We start from the raw sequence: 20,997 nt of genomic DNA on the forward strand, positions 1-20,997 counted from the left end.
TTAATATAATGGACCTCTAAGATGCTTCAGTGAGTTCCAATTTTGTATAACCTTTATTAAAGCATTATATACATATATATTTATACATAGACACACACACATATATCTCTGTACTCCACAGGATGAAACAGGACAGCTGGATGAATATACATTTGTACTTGAAATGGTTGACCAGGGGACTGATCCAGTTTATAAAAACAAGCAATGCAGGCTTGTGTTATAGAGACAGAAGTCTCAAACATAAATGCTGCTGTTGTATGTTAGGAATTTAATTGAAAATATGACTGGAGGTGAATTTCTCTAGGACTCAAATTCAATCAACTTGAAAATTAGCAAAGAAAGAAAAAGAGATTGAGTTTGTAAGTTTTGTTTAATTTGAACTTTCCCATTTTAAAATATAAATTAACACTTTTAAAATTAAAATTAGCTCTGAAGAAAATTGAATCTTTCAGTTTAAAAATATCGATGACATTTTCCATGTTATTTTCAAAGACTTTTGGTTAAAACTATAAGTAAGGATCAGAAGTTTTTATTGGATGAATAAAAATGATTAATTGAAGCATTCCCATCAAAATCTATTGACGTCTAAGGTCGTGATTGTTTTGCAAACATCTCTTTGTTACACAAGGAAGGTTGGAGTAACTCCTTCCATTCAGCTTGAGAAAGAAATCTAAGGGATGCCAGAAGGATTATGATACATGATATATTTCTGTTTGAAGAGATTTCAATAGGAAGGACACTTGAATAAGAAAAACACAGGAGAACATGGACTTTATCATCAAAAAATAAAGTTTTTCTTAATATCTGGCTTAAAAGCGTATGAAACTTTGGAATACATTTAATGAGTTGTTTAATGAGAGGGAGGTGTTGAAACAGCTTGGTAAAGTCAGCAACTTAAATAAAAAGCTCACCTGCTCTTTCTATACTGCTCCTTCTTTCAGAAGTCATGTATCTGATCTTCATCTTGCAGGATGATTCATATTTCTCCCTGTCCACCTTGATTTGACATGCAGACATTTGTTACAGCCTTCCCACTTGCCAAATCTGCTGGTAGTTATTTGTGTTACTTTGCTAGCAAACCCCTTCGTAGTTTTCTTCACTGGATATCTGTAAAGCACCACATATTAAGGACAGTAGTGGCATGCTCAGCTTTGCCTTGGGTGTCATAAATTATTTTTTGGACTTGCCTTTCTATAATTCTGCTACTTACTTGAAGTAGGTCTTGACAACTTGTTCTGATAAGTGGTATTTTGTTTAAAAAACATCTATATTCACTTGCTTGGATTCTTGTAATTTTACCTATTAAACTATTTCATATTCTTTAAAACAAAATTCTGCTGGACATGATTACATTTTCCCTATCTTTAATATAAATAAAGGAAGCAGTTATAAATAGTTGATGAGAAACTGTGCATGCATAAGTGATTTTTAATTGCCGAGAAGTTTCTACTACATTCAGCTTGCAGCTGGCTGTATTGTTATTGTGTTGGTCACATTGTAGTTGGCTAACTTATTTATTGCCTTCCCGGCTATATTTTGGGCTTTGGACTATGCTTTAATAAGCCCAGATGGATTTCAGCCTAAGTAATACATTTTAATCTATAACCTAAATATAAAATACAGAATTAATTCATGAAAAGTATTACTTTAGCACCAACGCTGATGGTTACATCTGTTAGGTGGTCTTCCAGTAAACAAGTAAAATGAAGTATGTTATTCTGAGGAAATTATGTTGTAAACTTTAAATATGACTTTTGAATATAAGAGGTAGAATATTGGGTCTTGCTGTCAAAGTCCATCATTAGCTCAACAGAGGTTCTGGATTTATGCTTAGCTTACAAATATTCAACTAATTACTTATGTATGTGCTCTAGGTGATCCTGCCTGGCAGGGGGTTTGGATTAGACGATCTTCAGAGGTCCCTTCCAACCTCAGCCATTCTGTGATATGTTTAATTTGAATGACTGGTTAACTTGAAATGCTGTTATATAGCAGACAATATTCAAAACTGATTTGTATGATTTGGTATTTTTTAATGAAATATTTATTCTATTTTGGATGGACATAACTGAGAATCAATCAGATTATCTATAGCCCACAAATGCTGGTAAAATGGTGGAGATTATCTGTTCTGAAATCAGTAGCAAATCAGTCCATTAACACCAGAAAAAGCTGAACCCCACATAAAGGAAGAGAAGTTATGAGTACATTTGCACATATAAATGAAGCACATGTTTAATTTACTTAATATCATCTTATTGCTAGTTAATGACTTACTGACAGGATAAATCAGCTGTGACCCCTACTACCTACCACACACCATATTCACATCTCCCTATATCACCGTGATTGTGCATCTGTGTGAGACTCCAACCAGACTGCAGCTACATTCTCTACCTTGATAAACACAAGACTTTTCTTTACACTCACAGTGAGGATACTGCTGCATGCTCATGTTACTGGGAGATTCTGTGAAAATTCTGCAGTTAAAAGAGAGCTGCAATGATTAGTCAAAGCCCCTGAGACAGTTAATTTTTTATTGAATAAGAAAATGCACTTTTACATTTTTTTCTCCAAAACACGATAGAAAAAGGAAAGCTTCAGAGTCCTGATAGCTGTGAGAGTTTCTCAACAGAAGCTGTCACTTTAATTCTATTGTTAGAAGGTAGTCCAAAGGCAAAGATTTTTAATAACTCTATGTTTTTTATTAAATTATACTATACAGTTGAAAAGTATTAAATGTGGCAGATATGCTTAAGAATGCAGAGAACACAAACATAGCAAACACCGTTAATCTTATCTCAATGATGTAAATGTTTCAGAAAAGGTTCTCCTTTAAAAAAAAGAAAGAGAAAATGTTATCAGCCATTTGAGTAAGTAGGATACTGAAACAAAAAATACATACATTTTAGATTCACCAAGTCCATCATGCTGCACTCATCCAATATTTTCTTTGATAAGGTATGTCATTTTCTAGATAAAGAACATACAACATTACTGGTAAAACTGATGATAATGAAATAATCTAAGAAATGTAGGATACCTAAAAAGTGTAAGGGTTATGATTAATATTTAATTGAAAGGAATTTTGTAATGGTACTACTTGAGAAAGAGGTAAATGCTGCTAAATATTTTCATTTCTGACCACAGCACAGAGAACAGTAATGTTCCAATAACTGTTTTTGCAATCAAAAAAAAGTTGAAATATATTGTCAATATGTGACTAATGTAAATGTCTTAAAGAGACAAAATGTAATGAAATCTTTTTATCAAGCATGATATCATTCATTTTGGGATCATGTAAATTCCTCTATAAGAGAGGAATTTGGGCTGAATGATGCAGGAAGAAGAAAATCAAAGGAATTATTTAATCATAAAGGACAGTCAAGCATCAGTCAATTAATGTGACTGTGAAAATGACAATCTTAAGATTTATAATCTGATATATATATATATTTAAGGGAAGGAATAGTATCTTTGCAATATTCAACTGAAAACAGTATTCTGGTCACTCAGCTTTTACAAAAATAAACAAACAATAACTAGAATATGTTCAGAACATACTATTCAGATTACCAGGAGAGTCTATATTCTGTGAATCTGAAATATATGCCTCTCTTTTTTTTAATTTTTATTTTTATTTTTTTATTTTTTTTTTAAGTAAAACAGAGGTTGGGTATGCTTGTGGTTAAATCTAGGAAGTAAGGACAGACGGGAAAACATTCTTTAAAGGATGACATTGTGAACATAAAAAGTGATTATATTTCAGTAAGTAATAGACTCAAGCTTGATATTTCAAATTTCCAACCATGTTTGGAAGAAGTTTCTGAAGAAATCTTCCACTAGAAATAAGTAGGCAAGAAATTAAACTTGTTTTTGAATGGTTCTCCATTAGTTTATGAAATGGGTCATATGATTATGCAATAGCTATTTTGCTCTGTCAGGGTGTGTGGTGATATTCTTATGGCTATCCAAAGAAATCAGAAAAGTGAGAGAGTTTTCTGGTTTTGCTATGTGGAGTTGTAAGCAGTGCAGACAAGTTAGAAGTACAGTTCACATGTATGTTAGTAAGAGGACACATTTTAACATGATTAAAAACAGGATGGTTATATGTTCAGAATGGTTTCTGACTTTCCTAATACTTTCCTACTGAAAGCTATGTACTGATGCAAATTTATTTTTCTGGAGTTGCTATCAAGAACTATAACTTCTCTAAAGTTTCTCTAACAAAATATAATCAGACATGGGAATATCATTACCTTTAAATGACATAAATTAATTATATATATTTTAAACAAGGAAGTAAATTAATACTCAACATTACTGAAAACACTTCAGAATAATTATTCATTAATATTAAAATGATTAAAAATTATTATTAATGTCTTTATCTAAGAGAAGTTATTTAACCGTCAAGGTCTGCTTGCTTCTTTCTTCTGCACAATTTTTTATTCCTTCATATAGACAGCTGAGTTTTTTTTTATCTCCTGGTCCTTTACCATGCTTCTCAGTCCATCACAGTTTGGGCAACTGTTCTTTTAACCTGCTTTCTGCCATGTCCATTCCACGTATATGTATTGTTCTCTTTTCCTCATTATCAGAATAAGATGAATAACCAAGAGTAAATAGTAATAAAAAGAATACTTCCCGAGTATATGTCTTGACAAGCAAAATGAATGCTCATATATGGAAAATAAGATAAATATTCCTAGCACTATAACATCGTATTTACATCATTGTTATATTGGAATGAAAAAGAAATTTTGTCTTGGCAGTTAAATGGTTCCTCAAATGTAATTCACTTCATCTTTGGAAAGGTATCTTTTTTGTATACAACAATTTTTTCCTTTAAAATATTAGGATGCTCATTGTTAAGTATTATATAGTTTAGTCAGATTCTGAAAATATGTAAATGCAGGAAATCTAGTAAAACAAAGCACCGTTGGTGGGAGTCTACATTAGTACAAAGCATGTCACAGCAAACAAGAGGTACTAACAGGCTTGCCTGTTTTGATTCAAATTATGAGAGCACTTCAGAATAGATTGATTTTTAACCACCAGAAAGTGAGATGAATGAATGATAACTATATAATGAAAGGCAACCCCAAAACCTCCCAAGCATTAGAGAAGAAAAGGGTGTCCCACAGCTCAGTACCAGAAAGGCAGAACACAGCAAATGAACCAGGTGTGACAGATGATATTCCCTCTCTGAGACCTAACCAACACATCTGCAACACTTGAAACTTACACTTGAAAATAAACAAAATGTGAGGTTGATGAGAGTTTAATGAAAACAATATCTAACTTTAATTAGTTACAGTGGAAGCTAACTAATTTTCACTTGGCTAACTCCCAGACTCCATAATTTCAAAGGAAATGCTTCTTCTACCTTCCACTCAAGAAAGATTTAAAAAACAGAGAGCTATATATACCATACTATATCACATAGTATGAAATATATTTATATCGAATAGTATGAGATATATATATATATATATATCATATAGTATAGTATTCATATAGTATGGTATATATATAGCCAGGCTCTTTTGTCTGTGCTGAAGAATGAATCTAGCCCTTTAGTGCTCTCCTGTTTTTGCAGGATTAAGATGTTTAATATATGTTTCTTAGATCTATGTTTTCAGTTTTGGGAATAAACTCTTTCTGGAGATAACTGGACTGAAAGCATGTCAGAGTTTTTTACTTTTGCTGCTCTAGAATTGGATAATTCTTTTAAATCATTTATATCAGGTTGCTTAATGTGGCTGGTTGTGTGCATCTATAAATAAGAAACACTTTATGCAAATGAGAAGCAGTGCCCACACCTAAAATAATTCTTAACCATCTCTTCTTTTCTTAGAAACAATCAAAAAGAAAATGTGGGGTCTAAACTAACGGTGACCTACTTAACATGGCAGGACTAAACATGTACCAAACAGGTAGCTCATTATAGATGAAAAACTGACTCAAGATGTTTCTTATTGAGGTAGTAGTCCCTATATATAAACTAGATGTAATTACATGCATATATTTGTTGCTGTTATTAAAAACAATGCTGAAATCTTTTAAATGCACCAAGTGGAGCATAATTCTACTCTAGCAAGAATACTTTTATTACTCACTGGCATTTTAAAAAATAAACTCAGAAATATCTTTTAGTGGAGTAAAAACATTTTTTTTTATTTTTTTCAAAATAAAACATTTTACTAGTGATGACAGAATCCAAGAACACATATTTGCATAATCTTTGATGTTTAAAAATCAAACCAACAGCTCAGTATGAATCGATTACCTTAATAATTATGAAATACATTTTTTTCTTTATGTTTATACAAGATACTGGCTATAGTTTTATGAAATTAGGTGCTCTCTTAGGGTAACATTCTATAATAATCTTTATTTTATCCTTTTTTTTTTTTTTCAATAATTAGTATTCAATATGCAGAAGATTGATAGCTGGTGTAGTTTAGACAGGACATTTATTCTTTTCTTTTCTTCTCTCATGTAGATACAAAAATGCTTACATGTTGCTATCTGCGTTGCTGAAGACTTCCATGTCTTGAAGTGAAATTTGAAATGAAATGAAATTATAAAACATATTCAGTGTTTAATCACATTCTTTATGAGCAGTCCATAGAGATCTTTCTCCAAAATTGGTCCTTTCAGTGGACTACTCTTATACACATTCTTGCTTTCTCATTCTTCATTAGTACTTAATGCAAGATAGACGGTGAGTGACTAATTTGATTTTGTTTTCTCTTACTTTTTCAGGTGACAAAACAAGCTGGTGATACAGCAGAAACATTTTTTGTTTTGTTCTGAAGACAAATGTAACACTTTATATAGCATAATCTCAGCTGACTGACAGACTCTTTGGTAAACATTTTTAGAATGTGTTGTCTGTAGCTACGTTTTGGAATTACCTTGATATTCACTATACTTCAAATCTGCATTCTTCTGTAAGGTAATCTTCCATTTTGCTGTAAGGCAATCAAGGATCTCAACTATGGTGACTCTAGTACTCTTGATATCGGGAAATTATTTTCTAAGAGCAAAAATGCCTTTTCTTTCATTTAGCACAATATCCTGTAAAAGAGTAAAATAAGTCCATGTTTCTACACTGTAGGACAGGCCTGATTCTGCTGCTGAATAAGGTTATATAAAAGAGTCTTTGTGGTGGAGTAGTTGCTGTTAACCAGGGATAGACTTCTTTGTTGAGAGTGGAATGTGAATATATTCCAAGGTGTTCTGCAACTATTTCAGTTTGTATAGCTTTCTAATTAGAGGTGTTTGAAAACCTTAAGAGCTCACAATTAATTTATTTTAGAGACATAATTTACAGGAAGCTTACCAAGAAGCTTATGGAATAGGCCTCTTCTTGCAGATAACTAGGGATAGGACTAGAGGGAATGGCCTCAAGTCGCACCAGGGGAGGTTTAGGTTGGAAATTAGGAGACATTTCTTCTCAGAAAGAGTAGTCATGCATTGGAATGGGTTGTCCAGGGAGGTGGTGGAATCATCGTCCCTGGGGGTGTTTAAGGAAAGGTTGGACGTGGTGCTTAGGGACATGGTTTAGTGGGTGACATTGGTTAGTAGGGTGATAGTTGGACCAGAAGATCTTGCAGGTCTTTTCCAACCTTAATGATTCTATGATTATCAAAAACATTTTTCTTTTTAGTTGATCAAAGGTAAAGAAGAAGCTCTTCAGTTTGTTGTCAGAATTTCTTTGGTATGAAGAACTAGATACTATATTTTGAAGATCCATGTAAATCAGTTTTCTGCCAGTAGTTACCCTGAGTCACACCAACTGAAAATTTGGTTTACTGTTTTCCTTAAAAAATTTACCTTAAATATTTTGATTTAAGGTATTTATTTAGGTTCTCTTTAAATAATTTTTATTGCATTAATAAAGATGCATTGTTAAATAGAACTTTGAATGCTTGTTGTTTTTCTTTTGTTTGCTTTTTCTGTGTCATTTGTGCACTTGTTTGCGTTTGTTTCTGTTTTGTAGTTTGATAGCACTGTATTTTTGTACCCTCTCCTCCTTTCAGCCTACCCTAATTATCAAGTGTCTTCTACTGTCAGTTTGAAAGTAAATGTCACAGCATTGTTCAGAGGGTGGGCTCAAACCAAAACACAGGATTGGAGACCTTCTTCTTTGTCCTACTAATATTTTTTACTCTAAACATGAACTTTACAATGTACATTTTTTTAAAGTGAATTTGAAGCCTAAATCCAAACTTTCTGCAGTTTAGGGATTTTCTTTGAAATTCAGATCTGATTCCAGACATGAACATTGCTACTTTAGCATTGTTTGAGGTTAGTATTAATGTTTCTCATGGGCTGAATTCTTGATGGATTTTTTTTCCTAATAAACAATGTTATTATGTTTCAAGCTGGAGTTTCATTTACACTATTCAGATTTTTTCCAATATATTATAACAAAGTGTTCATTAAAAATACACTTTCCAGAACTGTTAATTAAAAGGCCGTGCTGGGATAAATAAACCCATATGCTGTTGATTAACTACCTTTTAGGGGTCAACAGTTGGAATCTCCTGCTGTGCTTATGTTAATTGTTATCCAAAATTTTACCAGGAACTGTTATGTCCATATGGCTCTTGCTGAAAATATAAGGTCTATAGAGAAAATGAATAAAACCCAAAGAAAAAAGGTATCTTGGGCTGTGCTGTATGTGTGGCAAATTCATGGTGATACTTAATCTGCTCTATTACAGAAAACACAGAAAAAAATAAAGTAATACATATGCAGGTGTATGTCTGTATTCATTACTATGAATACGTACTACTATTTATAGAAAACTATCTATCTGCATGTAAGGAAATATAAATGTAGATTTGTAAGAAATAATTTTCCCAAATAATGAAAAGTAAAAAGGGATAGCAAAATGTTTTAATATCCAAAACTACACAGCAAATGAATGTTGGTGTTGACTCTGGACATGGCGTTTTTCAGCTGAACACAATCACTGAAACCCTGAAGACGTGTCTTCATAAAAGGTGAATCACAGAATTGTCTAGAAGAATCGAAGGTCTGCCCTTTGATTCTCCTTTTTGAAGTCTAAAAAACCTCACCTTTACTGAAGACTGTTTCTATTTATTTGATTTATTTTTAAATTTTAGTCATAAAAAGTTTTCATTTTTATCTCTTATGATGCAGCAATTTTATGAAATTATATGAAGATAAGTTAAAAAAAAATAAAAAACACCAGACCTTAATATTTTATATAGAGATTTAAATCAGACTGTAAGCTTTGCCTAGGACTGTAAAGATTCTGCTTCTCTTTCATGACACTCCAGTTGGAACTATGAAAAAGCAGTGGCCGAGGTAGAACTTGAAACAGTGATATCATCAACTGGGTCAGAAGTTAGAGAAAAAACTCCACCAAAAATATTTGGATTTACCATTTCTTATGTTTTGTATGTCTTGCTTCCCTGTTTTAAGAGGGCAAATCAATCACTATTGAGAGCCTCAAACTTTCAAACAAAGTAACTTTAGTTTCAAAAACAAACAAACAAAGGGAATAATTGAGATGTAGATGGATTCAGTTTAGTTTGAGAGTTTAGAAGGCAGTTGTGAGTGACATTTAAAATACCTGTATCACAGTTTTTCTAAACATGAGTGGGGGATGCTATTTTTTTCATTGCAATGACAGCTGTCTGCTAATTTCTGCATGATATATCCTCATGAACAGCTGAATGCTGGGTCCTAATGAAGACCACTCTCTGTAGACAGTCCTGACCATCAAAAGCAAACAAAGAAACAAACTAACTAACAGAACAACAGAACAACCCAACCAAAAAAACAAACAAACAAAAAAACCACCAAGAAAATCCTATAACAAATCTTCTATGGTCATACAAGACAAATTGGAAGTCCTAGTGTTTCACAGACACTCAAAATGATGCTAAGCCATGCCTGTCTCCACTCACTTTGAAATGTCTGTGACTTGTGCTCAAGAAGAGCTGGAGAAGGAGGTGGACTGGATGATGACAATGTGAAGTGATTGACTTGACTGACTCTTCTGTGACATCAATCTCACAGAAGAAAGTTGATTGCTCCTGGCACAAGCCATGTTCTTACGTCACATACCCTGACAAAACAGTGCTGTCTTGGTACTAGCTTTGGCTGAGGAGAAAAAGTAATGCATGTTTGTTTGTGTCTCTTTTTTTGTGTGTTTTCTTTTCAGTGGAAGTAAGAATATCGTGAATAATTTTAAACATGTTATATTGATGCAGCTCTGCTATATGCAGAAGCAGAATTATGTCTCATTCTCAGACTTTACAGATTTTACTGTGCTCTGGGGTAATAGTGTATATTATGTTCAGCACATCTGTTCATGACCTTCCTTGGTTCTTCATTGGTCAGAAAAACTAGCCCAGAATCCCCAAACCTCAGCCTGCTTCTTCAAGCTCTCCTTTCCCTTTAGTTTGGTTCCCGCCTTTGTTTTATATACCTGTGATCTTACTTAAGGAATATTTTTAGTTTGCAAAATGGTTTCTTGATTCAACATTCCCCTAAGAAGAGCAATTACAAACCACCAAGTCATTGTGGATGAAATACCTCTGAAGCCTTTCAGCCTCAAAACAATATTAGTAACAGTGGAGAGAAGCTATCGGAAAAAATGGATTTTTCTCTTACTTGCATGCTTTTCCTGCATGCTTTTTTCTGGAAGGGAGGTGCAAGAGTAGCAAGTTCTGCTACCCTGCAAAGGGTTGGGGCTGATGTGATGAGAGGTTCCTCAGACAGGAAATAATAAGTCAAGTCCAAGGTCAGCCTGGGAAGCCCAGTGAGCAAGTCGGGACTGCAGTGACAGAACTGGAGAATGACACATTTATAACATCACTGGGGCAGGGACTGATGGCCCTGGGATGGACTGAAATGGTGTTCTGGGATATGGATAAATTGTGGAAGGCACTGGTGGGGGCTGGGTAGGGTCATAATAGTCCCTTGGTACCTTCAGGGCCATGGAATGTTATAACCATATCTTGTGAGCTTCCTTTTTCACTAGACATCATTTTAATTGTCTTTAATTTCATATTTCATTCAGCATAAGAAATCACGCAGGACTCCCTCTACAACAAAGTCTTCTCAAATACTTCATTCATGAGCATTTTCCCCTCAATGCAGGCTACACTTGCTCTTTGCCTATTAACTGAGGACAACTGAGCAAGTCATCCTGCTAGAACTACCAGGTTCAGGATGATAAAAAAATAATTTAGGTGAAAGGAAAATAGAAAATTGGAAATTAGTCATGTTCAGAGTAAAGAGAAATGGTAGTTTAATTCATACCTTCACTGAGTCTTTGTTGCTTTTCAGAGTGATCTCTTTGGTATCAAGAATATCTTCTAATACTCAACTTCAAAATATACTTCAGATTTCCTTAAAGTAATGATGACCTTCATCAGATGCTGCCCATATGTCAGTACCGCATCAAGCTTCCTGAAAAACTCCAGGCAATTTTTATTATTATTATTTTTTTTTTTACAGAATACCCACTAAGTTTGTTGAATATTTCCAAAGGTCAGGCAAGATACTGTTCTCACTAATGCCTGATGGTTGCTGAGGATATGTATTTCTGTCATTCCTGGTATGCAGTCAGATACCTATTGTATGTTATTTCTGGACATTCCCAGCTAAACTAGGTTTATTGTGCCCAAGGCTTCTTGATGAACAGTAGCTGCATGTAGCACAGGACATATTTGTGATAGTAAGATTGAAATTTAATATCTTACAATAGGCACTCCAAGCCTTAGTAGAACACTTTCTGCAAATCTGTTGTTGAATGTTAAGTAACTCAGACTATGAAAAGGAATCCAAAAAACTTCAAAAGAAGCAACATGGTACTTTTTAAAAAGTCCTTAATTTATGGGCCATAGTTGTGAATGGTGAAAAAATCCTCCACCCAAAAGCCTCCATAATGTAAAAATAAAAACAAAGCAATCAGCAGCCCAAACTTGCTTTCTTCCTTCTTAACTTTTAGAACATTCATTTTAAAATACAAGAATTCTACATGTAGATTTTGACCAAAGCCAAGTTTTGTTTAGTATAATGTCATCTGTTTTTTTTTTTTTTTTTTTTTTTTTTTTTTGTGTGTGTGTGTGTTTTTGAAACTAGAATTGGTGTTCTGCTTTACTTCGGTAAGAAAAGTGAAAGTACTGTTTGGAATTAATCTCTCAATGAAATATGATTTTACTGTGATGCAAAGAATGTTAATATCAAAGGGCTGGAATTAAGGATTTTAGATATTGGGCTTGGGATGATGGTTTTGGGATATTTGTTATGAAGAAAAACTTTGATGTTTTTGAGTAGATCCCAGGTGGTGTAAAGTTATTCTGCAGTTACTCTTAATTCATACCCAATAAGGACTGACTTGCACTCTGTTCATTTGCACTGGAAGTATCTACTTCTTCAGTATCATTCACTTAAAAACAATTTAAATAAACACTGGAAGAAAAGTGTATCTATAAATAAGAAACCTTGCAGATAGCACCTTGCTTAATTTAGTATATATGCATGCTCACATGCTAAAGTTGTTTATGATAATAGATGCACCGTCTAATGCTCAGAAACCTGCTTTCAAATTTCAAAGCAATCTAGCCTTAGGTTAGGTAGTTGTGTAGGAGAGAATATAACCAGTCAGAGTGACTGTGATGAGTATTCTTTACAGCTTAATACACTGCTGATCACTTATAAATATTCTACCATAATACGTTATTAGATTTTAATTTCTTTATCACTTTTTCTTCTTTTGGTTTCTATTAGAAATGCCTGCCTGAAGCATTTGGAGATGTCATTTTGTATAATGAAAATGGACTAACATGAATACAAATTTCCAGCAAACATTTTTCTTTCTTTTAGAGGAAAATTCTCATGAAATTTTTGCAAAGAAAATTCCACTTCTGGAAGTTTTGTTATATGTCTGTATATATATATACATATATTAGTGATAGGGCAAGAGGGAATGACTTCAAGTTGCACCAGGGGAGGTTCAGGTTGGATATTAGGAAAAATTTCTTTTCAGAAAGAGTGGGTAGGCATTGGAACAGGTTGTCCAGGGTAGTGTGGGGTCACCGTCCCTGAAGGTGTTTAAGGAAAGGGCAGATGTGGTACTTAGGGACATGGTTTAGTGGGCAATATTGATAGTAGGTGGATGGTTGGGCTAGATGATCTTAGAGGTCATTTCCAACCTAGATGATGCTAAGATCCCATGATTGTTTTTTTCTTTATTTTAAAAGGTATATTCAAGATCTTGATCCAAAGAATTTAATAAATAAAAGTGAATTAAAATAAAATAGTTAAAGTCATTTAAAATATCTGCAGATAAATGAAGGTAGAGAATATACAATTTTCACATTTCTCATTACTCATCTTAGAAAGCAAAACTGGAAACTTTACCCAAATTGCTTACTGCTACACTGTGTCTGGTAATAACAAGAAATTTAATTGTTTATTTTTGACATAGTACAAAGAAGACATGACTGAATATTAGGTAATTCATTTGAAACTAATAAGAAAAATTAGAAAATAAAAGTCCAGTTCTTCCTAGGCAGATATGAACGTTGCAAATCTTACAGGTACCACCTGACTATTCAGCAGTACCTTTGGAAGCTATAGGGTACTTCCAAGTAAGTGCTTCTCTAGTTTTTACAAAACTAATTTGAGAAGATGTCCAGATTAGTCATCCTCTCATGACTAAGTTGTCATAAAAAGAAATTGTAAATATTAAGTTAAAAGATGAAATAAAAAGCTATATCAGACATGCATAGGAGTAAATCATGCAGTTCCAACCCCTGCTACTTCAAGCAATGATATTTCATTAAAATTTCACAATTTCAGTATCCTTGATGATGTCTTCACTACAACATTGCTTGTTGAACACAGTGGAAAAAGGTTACTTTTGTTTTAACAGTAAAGATGAGGCTATTTGCACTTACATCTTATTCTTTTATTTGTATAAAAAAAAAAAAAACTTTTATCATTCATCTTCTGGCATGTCTGATTTTACTCTTGCTCTTTCCTGATGAGTCCTTTTTCCAGTTCTCCTTGTCCCTTGACTTACTCATAATATCTGTCTTTGGGTGATTTTCATGCACCGTCCCTGGAGCATTTCTACATTTTTTTTCCATTGCTTGAAATGCAAACTCAAGCTAGTTTAATGCCTTTAGCTTACTATTCAGAGATGGTTCTACATCGGAGGGCTAGCAATTGCCTTTGCCCTTCAACTTCTATCTACAGCAGAATTTGCAGGGAGGTATAGAGGTATGGTTGTCTTAAACTACATTTCTTGTAGCACTAGTTTTGCTTTCTCTATTTTTTTTTTGTTTCTGTCTTTTATTCTCTTGCAACTCACATTCAGAGAGAAAAAGTCAGATAATTAATGAATAAATTGCAATGGAAAACTAATTTATGAAAATAAAATGCAGTGAGAAAAATGTTCACAAAAAATAAAGTTCATACAGTATTTCTCAACACATGCCTATTACTATCTGGCTTATCAAACTCAATAACCACCTATTCAGATTTCTTTAGTGGGAAAAACCAAGACCATTAGTCTTTTGACAATGCGTGCCATTTGCCCTGTAGACACAGGTGTGCATTTTGGTTCCTGAATCGTACTGCACCTCCCATTCGTTTCTCTCCTTTAACCACAATGTAACTACAGCTTTCCTTCCACATGAGGAATGTGGAAAGTATGCTTGGAGGAAAATGCAACATTACAATGGATCTAATGGAGCTCTGTCCTCTAGATAACAGTGTCTATCTTACCAGTGATCTTTTTATTATATAGAAAAAATTGCATTTAAAATGTGGTGGAAAATGATGTTGGAAGTCAATTTGTTCCTTTTTTTTTCTTTTTTTTTTTTTTTCTTTTTTTTTCTTTCTTACGATCAAGTTGCCATCATATGCAACTGATGGCAAACATGGAAAGTTATTTTACATGTTGTCTTCTCATTAAGAGTATTAGATCATTTAACTAGCTCTATGAAAGAAAACTTGAACTTGTCTGAATGAACTTGTCTGCTGTGATTAGGCTAATGCATGTCAGACTGTTTTCCTTACTTATATGAGTCAAAAGACTCATGTAAGTCAAAAGACTTTCCCACAGAAATGAAGAATTTTTAGTAGACTTTTTTTAACATATAAATTTTGATACTGACACGTTTCTCTTCAGTAAGGTGAGTCAGTATGTGTCCCCCCCCAGTTCTTTCTTATTTCTAATATATGTGGCTTTCTGCCTGGAAAAGAAAAAGCATACTTTACTATTGTTTTAAGTTTTAATTTCTAATTTGTGTTCAGGTAATGTTTAACATAACTTTCTTTAGCAAACTATACAGAATTATTCCTATAAAATCAATTTTTTTCATCTAAGTAATTAAAACATGATAATTCTTGTACAGCATTTGGCTATGCTGTTAGCCAACTCATCAGTGCCTGTTTTCATTCTTACAGTGGTTGAAAAAGTTTGGTTCATTCTTTCCATATATTTAGACATAAATGTCTGTCAACAGTTATTTTTATTGCACCAACTCAGGAACAGAAGGAAAACTTTTTGATCAAAATTGCTGTGACTTCCATCCAGTATATATGAATGTCTTCTCTTCCGCAGAAACATCCATTAATACATCATTGTCAACAACTCATCCTCCCTCAGCAGTCAAAATACGCTTTGAAAATAAGTGCCACCTACCCTTAACATACTCCAGAGTAACATGCAAACATCCACACTTTTTGTACTCCTCCCATGCTGGGTGATTCCAACTGAAATATAGGTAGATAGCTCTCTTTCTCTTTCAATTGCATAGTGTGTTGCTGTGAAAACAAAACCAATTTTAGTATCAGGGGATATTTTCAAGCTTTTTTTTTCCTTATGTTTTTCCTGCCTTGAGTCTGTTGCTAGATTCTTCAGTTGCCATGGTGAGCAGGGGTGTAGGCAGTTCTTCCAGTCAAGGAAAAAAATAAAAATCATGAAATGAATGCTAATGCAAAGGGAAACTGGCAATACTCTGTTTTATAGCACTGTCTGCTTAATAAATAAATATCATTCCACCTCAGACTTCGTGGGACAACAAAGGAAAAGGCCATAAAATTAAACACCCATCTTGAAATAAATTCCTCACTTTTTTTGTAATTGAAAAAAAAACACATGCGGAATAGAATACTCCAGTGGTTTAAGATAATAGGAAATTAAAACTCCTGGATTCTACTCCTGCTCTAGTACTGTCAGTTGTTACTGAGTGAGACAATTAGGGAAAAAAAGATAGGCACCGCAGATAGGCAGATAGTCCCTGTAATGGGGGGAATGATCTTTAGGAGGCAGTGGCCTCTTTTGGGAATCTCAGAAGTGCCTCCTCTCCTTTGTCCTTGTGCAAAGTTGAAAGGCTGAATCCACTGTCTTTTTGTTAGGGTAACACTAATGTAATGCATTAGTGTATAAAAGAACATCGTAAGTAGTGTTAACCGGGAAAAAAAAAATTTACAAATATTTATACTTTATAATTTCAAAAAAACATTTTATCATCCTTTAAAATGTCACAATTTTCCATATGAAAGACATAAAAGTACTCATCTGCATGTAAGATAACGTATTCCATTAATTTGCTTTCTTTCTGTCCTCCTTTTTTTCTCCTCTGCTTATTTTTTTTTTAATTTTATTTTTCTTTTTTAGTTTTTAAAGAAGATATATATGGAAGGAGAAAATAATTAAACAAATATACTAATTTATGTGAAGAAAACATGATTTGGGAAGCTTACAAATTTCCACAAAACAGACTTTTTTCCCCTTGAGAAATAATTTCTCTAGGAATAGAGTTTATTAACCCACGCCAATGAAAGGGGCCAGCAATTCTTTTTGTAGACAACCAAAAATATTGGGAAATGTTAGGTGTAATTTTATGCTGCTTAGCATATCCTCTGGCTTTCATCTTGGAAACACTGCATTGGTTTTTGGCTGATAGGGGTGACAGCTGCACTGGGGACAGTCTACGAGCCATCTCCTTGCAGCTGCCCTTCCTACCTGGACATTGGAGTGAGTACTGACTCCTTGTTAAATTACTGCAGTTTGAAGACATTTTAAGTTAAACAGTTTTCTATTTTATTTTTGCTTCTCTTAAAAAGTTGCATTGGTAATTTAGAGGGTGAGGGTGCCTGTGTGCTGTTTGGGTGTGCTCAGCTGGGCAGCAGGCAGGCTACAGAGACTGCCCAACTGAGACAGGAGAAGTGCCAGTGCTCACACCAGCTGGCCCTTAGAATTTAACTCAAGTGTTATTAAAACAGATGTTACTGGGTTGTTTATATTTGTGGTATACAGAGAGCTCTTATCAGGTACACAAGTAACTTTATGTGGTGGTCACTTTCCCCATAAAATACTTATGCCAGTATGACTAGCAGATCAAAAATATTTTAAGACATCTTAGGTACCAGAAAAAAGATGTTGTTGACTTTCATGTAGTAGATATAGTGCCTCATTTATTACTAGTTGCAAAGGTTATTGTGAAATATAATTAACATCTGTAAGATATCTCAAAATCTTGTACTATACAAATGTCAAGTATTATTATTGACTTGGAATCCCTTAAGAGCTGTAAGAAACTAGCCAATCTCTTAGGTTTAATTTAGAGATGGTGATCCTGTAGATTACTGATATTAAATCAATATCTCATTGGAGGAAGAACAGTATATTCTCTCCCAATATATTACTTATATGCTTAATAGTGGAAATGTATAATCTTTCTCTAGAGTGGGATGAAATTTTGTTTTTATGGAAGTTTGTGGAAAGAATTTTAGATTATGATTGTGAGAATATACATACATATATATATTAAATAATTGGAAACTCCAACACTCACTTAAGAACTGATGATAAATGAATGAACAAGAAAAGGCTTTTTAATTTGTGACAGGTTCTGTACATATTGTTACTCTGTTACAGTAACTTAGATCTGTAACAGAAGGAAAAAAGCTTTTTACATTATGTTTAAAAAGGAAAATTGCTTTATATTTAATGTAAGATTTGGCGTCACTAATTTTTAAGTTTTCTGAGTGCGAAAACAATTTCATAGAAATGACTACTTTTACCTGCTTAGTTTTAAGCTTTTTTTGTAGGCTAAAAGTATCAAGATATTTTTTCAAGTAAAAGAAAAATATTAGTTTGACTTTTATGTATTTAAGTGTGAGATTAAGGGATGGCAAAGCAAAACAGTTCCTAGTCAAATCTAACCTTGGATTTATACAGTCTTAAACAGACAAGGGAAGTTCCAAATCTTCTTGCCAAGGGCAGGGAAATGAGCCACAGAAGGCCATGAAGTCATCTTCTGCATGCAAAACTTTCTTTAAATCTGAAGACAAGACATAAAAACTGATCACTGCACTTATCTCTATATATCTCATTATAACCAAATATTGTAGAAACGATGCTGGAGGCAAGGTCTAGATGGTCTGAAAATAAAGATTGCACTCTTTTCCAGATTTTAAAATGTATTTCCTAGCAGTTTCTTTCTTATGATAGGAAACAATTTCACTTGACAGATGTATCCTATCAGAGCTAAACTGAACCACTGAGCTGCTGAACATGAAGAATACTCAAAGTTATCTGTTAATAATGATTCTATCCTGGAGGCTCTAAAACAAAATCTCAAAAGAAAAATCAAGCCAAACAAACTCACTAATTGGGATAATATCTACATCTAAAAACTAATCCTTATTTTTTTCATCTATAAACAATAAGCTACACAAGAAAAATGTGTTTCCTTCATTGGCTTGTTTTCATTTCAATCTAGATGATATTAGTATCTTTTATGCTTGGGGAAAAAAAAAAAAACAAAAACAACAATCTGAGGAGATATAGTCTTCCAGTAAAGCTCAGTGAGCACTGACTTGAGAAGTTATTCTTCTTGCTCTATTCTTGCAAACAGAAACTCTTTGGGATACTATAGAAGACATGCTATTTCTTCTCAGCTAGAATCAAGTTAAAATTAATCTAGGTGTTTCAGATAACTCTTGTATTCTTTTCATTAAAACAATTGTTACCATTATGGAGAACAGATGAGTAATAGGGCTATAATCACTGTAAAGTCAAATTATGTGTCCCCAGGCATTTCTAGAGATAGAATAAACAGTGATTCACTGTGTCATAATCTTCATGACTCCCCTTTGTTTCACATATACACTACCCATGATCTATGGGTACCTAAAAAAGCAAAAATAACAATAAAGTTCCTATTAAAAAATAAAATTAAAATAAGTTAAGGAATGAATATATCAAATATTCTTATTTTCATGAATAAGTCTTGGTACGGTTCAGGTATGGATATGGTACCTCCGTAGCACTCTGCTTTCCTCTCCACTTTTGTCTCAGAGTACCTGATGTCTGGACTGTGCTAACAGAGGGGTAGATACTAAACCAGTTAACCTGTAAATCCATCTCTTTGTCATGAAGAAGAAAGAGTGAACAAAAGGGAGAAAACATTGTTACAGAAGCTTCATTGACAAGCGAGCTTTATAGATTGAAGTCCAGTTGTTAGGCCTCAAGATCTTCACTTAATGCAAAGTGAAACATTAACCATACCAGAGGAAGGTGGACTTAGCTAGAGGAGATGGGAGCTCTTAACTTAATTGGGCATATCCAAGTGCATGAGGCCAGGCAGGGTGCTAGTGGAGTCAGCTCTCTGTCATCTTTGGAAGCTTATTCCAACTGGGGAAGGTTCTTAACGACTGGAAAAAAGACAAAAACCACACCCATCTCCAAGAAGGAAGATCCAGAGAATTACAGGCAAATTAGACTTCCATCACTCCTGGTGCAGGTCATAGAGTAAATCCTCCACAAGGACATTTTCAGGCCAAAGAAGAACAAGAAGGTAATTGTTAACAGCCAGCAATGATTTCTCAAAAGGCAAATCATGTTGGACCAGACTGGTAGTTTTCTATGGTGAGATGACTAGGCAGATAAGGGAAGAGTAGTGAATGTTGACATTAGAAAGACTTTCAACATTGTTTCTGATAACATCCCTATCTTATCTAAAGGATACCTTTTAGTCCTAGGAAGCAAATTAGTGAATATAGACTGGATAAGTGAACAATAAATGAATGAAAAAATAATTGGACAGCTGGACTCAAAGGGAAAAATCAAAAAAAAAAAAAAAAGCTCCAAAATCCATGTGGAAGCTAATTAATAGTGGTGTCCCTCAGGGGTCCATATAGGGTTTAACTTTTCTATTAATGATGTGGACAACAGGGCAGAAGGTGCTCTCAGAAAGTTTGCAGATGATACCAAACTGTGAGAAAACAGTTGATATACTAGAAGACAGATCTGTTGTTCTGATAGACTTATGGTTCAATGAGCAAATGGATTAAGAATGAAAGTATTGCCATTTATACTCCTCAAAACACACTGCCATATGATCAGTCTTAGTTACTGTTTAAATCTTATGTCTAAGTTCAAGAGAGAGCAATAAACCCTCCCAAGAGGTACTCTTACTAACACTTTGAAATACTCTAAACTAAAGTCCATACTGTGGGTTGAACATACTGTTTAAAAGTAACTACCTGCATTATATATGTTTCACTATTGACAGGGATATCAGTAGGGCAAAATAGAATACTATGGCAATACATTGGAGTTTGCGTTACAGGTACTCATTCAATTTCCGGCAGCATTACGGCACTGTACTCCAAATGATCTAGTTACCGCAGTTGAGAAGCTGTATATATAAAGCTAAGTGAAATGTTAACTTCATTAACATACGCTTCCTGCACTGTCTGAGAAAGCTTGAATGCCTTTGCTTGCTTCCTTCCATGTATGCACTCTAGGCAGCACTGAACTACTTCACACTCATGCATTTTGCAAGCTCCATTGAAATTCACCCTATGTCATCTAGAAATACTGCATCCATTATCATTGTCAAAAGATGACTCAAGATTAGACTTTGCATAAAATGCAAGACGAAATATTCTAGCCTACTTTTCTCCAGTTTTCCC

The 20,997-nt window shown here is 33.9% G+C and overlaps 1 long non-coding RNA gene across 1 annotated transcript in view; it reads left to right on the forward strand.

Annotated features, from left to right (window-relative positions):
- The window catches only part of LOC308188475, a 33,107-nt gene extending 25,067 nt beyond the window's left edge, over window positions 1–8,040 (forward strand). The window contains exon 3 of the long non-coding RNA XR_013945518.1: window positions 6,772–8,040. This is a non-coding gene — a long non-coding RNA (uncharacterized lncRNA). The remainder of the gene's footprint in view (window positions 1–6,771) is intronic.
- The last annotated feature ends 12,957 nt before the right edge of the window (window positions 8,041–20,997 follow it).

The sequence above is a fragment of the Anser brachyrhynchus genome (assembly GCF_964034855.1).
Source record: "Anser brachyrhynchus genome assembly, chromosome: 1".
Taxonomy (NCBI): Eukaryota; Metazoa; Chordata; class Aves; order Anseriformes; family Anatidae; genus Anser; species Anser brachyrhynchus.